The 3,716-nt window shown below is 56.9% G+C and overlaps 1 protein-coding gene across 1 annotated transcript in view; it reads left to right on the top strand.

The window, feature by feature from the left end:
• Ttc7a (tetratricopeptide repeat domain 7A) overlaps positions 1 to 3,716 on the top strand; it is a 105,571-nt gene that overhangs the window by 98,898 nt on the left and 2,957 nt on the right. The window lies entirely within an intron of this gene.

The following is a 3,716-nucleotide window of genomic DNA, read 5'->3' as shown; positions in this document are numbered from 1 at the left end:
GGGAAGAGAGATGGGGAAGAGAGATACTATGAGGGAGCACTTGGGGTCGCCATGGTCAGAGCAACTGTCTGCCAGACACACTTATTCTGTGGAGCCGTCCTGACCATTTGCCCCCCAGGTGAGGTGATTTGGTTGTGAGTTTCTTTCCACTTCCACTTGAAGACATGCTCCTTGTGGCACACAGATGTGGGGGAGGGGAAGAGTCCTGGGCGTTGCCTCTGTGTGGTAGTCCAAGGACAGGCCAGGGTTCAGAATGTCCCCCCCCCCAACTCCACCCAGCATGCCTGTCTGGGTACAGTTGTCTAGATGAGCTCCAGAATCCAGGAAAAGACTGTGCCTAGAGGTGGCCCATGGTGTGGCCCTTTAGCCCCTTGTTCCACAAGCCACCCATTCCTTAAGTGTCTCTCCACTTAAGCTCAGCCTCATACTCTACCCCAGGCCCCAGCGGATGAGTCAAGGCTAGCCTTGGCCAGAGGTGGGGCTGGCCAAAGCTTCCACTTCCTGTTCCCCTGTAAGCTGTAGAGTTACCAGATGTGACCTGCCTATGGGCACTCCAGGGCTTTTGGCCTCTTACCCTAGGGGCCCCCTGAAGACAGATAACCCCAGCCAATCAGGGAGGACAGTTGTGCTGCACCCCAGAGACCCAGGAAGAGAAAGGCTTGGGTATGGGTTTGGCCACAGAAGAGCGACAGCCACCACTACCCTAGAAGACCCCTCCTAGGCTGGTCTAGTGACTCTGAGTAACTTCCCAGCAAGGCCACTTCAAGAGACCCAGGGCTAGCATAGCACCTGGACACTAGGTGGATCTGGAAGGATTTACGCCCTTGGCCTCCAACAGAAAAGTAGAACTGGCCGGTGACTCTAGCAGCTGTGTTCTAGAAGGGGTATGTGCCTCGAAGGGTGTGTCCCCGTCTGGTTGGACAGGTTGAGGGTGGCACACCAGAGCAAACCTGGAGGCAGCACTGACCTAGAAGCATGTAGTCTCCCCTCCGGTGCAGTGGCGGCTCCACACAGTCCCAGTGGCTTGAACAGGACCCCCAGGGCCCTGCCGGCTCCCAGCCTCCCGGCCAATTCCCAGCTTCCCAGCTGGAGAGGCTCTTACCGAATCCCAGGAATGTGCCTGGAGCTCAGAAAGAAAATTCCCAAAATAACTTCTATAAATACTTTAGGGCAGGGGTGGGGGGCAGCAGTCAGCTTGGCCCACAGCTGGCCTAGCACTAAGTACCACTTCCCAGGGTGGGCTCCCTAAAAGGCGCACCCCCTCGTGACCTTTCTGCTGTGCCTCTGTTCTTCGTGACATCATGGGGCACTGAATTAGTGGGGTGAGATAGTGTTAGTGGCAAAGCATACGGGCTAGGAAGGCCCTTCCTTCCTTTCCACACCCAGCTATGTGGGGGCCTCCTGAGCTCCCTGAGGCAGCAAGTCCAGCCCAGAGCCAGGTGTCCTTGGCTGTGTGTGTGTGTGTGTGTGTGTGTGTGTGTCTGTCTCTGTCTCTCTCTCCATCTTTTTCCCTCCCTCCCTCTCTCATTCTCCCTCTCTCTCTCCCCCCTCCCCTCCTCTCCCCCTGCCCCTCCCCCCTCCCTGGAGCACAAGCCAGGAAGGCCCACAAGAGCCCCACAGTAACCAACTATGATGTGGAGGTGGAGTCTCTTGTGGTTTGCTGCACTCAGGGAAGACTTCCTGGGAGAGCAGGGCCCTGAGAGAGCGGTGTGGTCAGGGGCCCCTCTGAGAGCTGAGGAGAGAGGGAGTAGAGATGGGAATTTCTGAAGACTTTGAACACTGTCCTGTCCGTCCCAGAAGCCCCTGTGATAGCTGTTTCTAGCCCAAGTGCGTCATGCAGGTACAACGAATGTTCCACGGTCACGGATAACTCTTACATGGCTGCCAAATCCCTGTGAATGGGCAGCTGAGTCATAGCACCACAGGGAAGGGTCAGAAGCTAAGGGCCTCTTCAGGGAACTAGAGCCCTCCCAGCAGATGAGAGACAGGCAGGGATGGAGGGGGGACTCTGTGCATTGAACCGAGTCACCAGTTCTGTGTTCCCACCATCTCCCTGGAGACCTGTTCTTACAGCCAGTGAAGTGTCAGGAGGGGCTGATGAGCCCTGGGGGTCAGCGCCAGGCTGGGGACAGCAGGTGAGACCTTGCATCTTCCTGTACTTGGGTCCTACCCAGTTGTCAGGCAGCAAACAGAACTGGGTTGCTACCACAAATGCTGCTGGTGTCAGAGGCAGGTGGCCACAGATCCTGTTACAGGCCCTGGGCCTCCAGGCCTTAGGCTGACCCCAACCTGGCCTGGTGTCTTCTTTCAGGTTCTAAGGTCAGCATGTTGGGGCAGGGGGACATGAGCCAGCCCCACTGCACAGTCCTTCCTAACAGAGGGCCCTGCCATCTCCCTCCCTCTAAGGAAGTGGACAGTGCCCCACCCCACCCCATCCCCGTTGTCCTCTGAGAGAGACTGTCTACTGAATGTCTGGCTGTGTACCTTCTCCAGACCCATCCTTCCAGAGTTCTCAGCAGCCCTGTGAGGAAGGACTCTCCCATCCCCCACCACCCCTCCCCCAGTTTACAGATAAGGCTATCACAGCTCAGAGACCAGTGTCCATTTGCTGGGGTCACAGTACGTATCAGTGGCAGAGCTGGGACTCAACCCAGCTAGGCCTTCTGGCTGCTAAGCCCTGCCTGGCCTTTGTCCTCTACTGAGGCACACGTTCAGCCTGCAGACACATCTGGCTCCTTCCCAAACACCCACACCTCTCTGTTATCCTACTCACTAGGCAAGTGGTGTGCCACTGAACTCCATCCCTGCTCTCTGTTTATTTTGATATGGTTTCACTAAGTTCCCCAGGCTAGCCTAAGATTCTGTTGCCTAAGCAGGCCTTCAACTTGCTATCCTCCTGCTTCAGCCTCCCAAGTGGCTGGGATGACAGGTTTGCCCCACTAGACCCAGCTAGAAATAAGGGGGAGGGTGATCTCTGCAGTGGACTCTCCTTGCCAGTAAAGCTTTCTGTGGAAGGAAGCTCCAGAAAGAAAGCTCAGAGAAGAGAAGCAAGTAGACCCACCCACCCCCCCTCGGATGAGCCCTGCAGGCCACCTCTAGCCTCAGGCACTCCCTGTGGGCAGCATTCAGGGACATCAGAGCTCCCCAGTTTTTGGTACTTCGTTTTTGGTGTCTGGCAGCCATCAGCCTGTGGGGCCTGTTCCATGGTGAGCTACTTAAGGTCCTGCCCTCATGTGGGCAGAACTGTGTGGCCTGGGCACTGCTGGCCAGACAGACACTGCCTGCCCCTGGTTCTAGTAACCCTAAGTCAGCCCTGCCCCCACCTGCTATTCTCCAGCTGAGGCTGCTGAACCGGTGGCTACTTGGGTGTGTCTGTGCTGGGTCATAGGAGGGTGCCACTCTGGAAGTCGGTTGTGCCTCCCTGCGTTCTGCCCCCAGGACCTCCAGCCAGCGCCTCTGGAGACAGAGCTTTTTCCTAGTCTTCCTCAGTGCCCTCTCTCCTGCCTAATTGGTCATGTTCCAAGCTCTCTTAGGACGCATGAAGTCAGCCTCGTACATTTTTCCTGGTGCGTCTCCATAGCAACCGAGGGCCTAACTCTAGGGAGCTTGGGGAGGAGGAAAATAATCCAGCTAAAAATGTACATGGCCACCAGTGGGCAGGCTGCAGAGAGGGGGCTTCAAGCACAAAGGCAGCTCCCTTCCCTGCCCCCCCCCCC

This window comes from Mastomys coucha, unplaced genomic scaffold (assembly GCF_008632895.1).
Source record: "Mastomys coucha isolate ucsf_1 unplaced genomic scaffold, UCSF_Mcou_1 pScaffold6, whole genome shotgun sequence".
Taxonomy (NCBI): Eukaryota; Metazoa; Chordata; class Mammalia; order Rodentia; family Muridae; genus Mastomys; species Mastomys coucha.
This window is presented reverse-complemented; position numbering and strand designations above follow the sequence as displayed.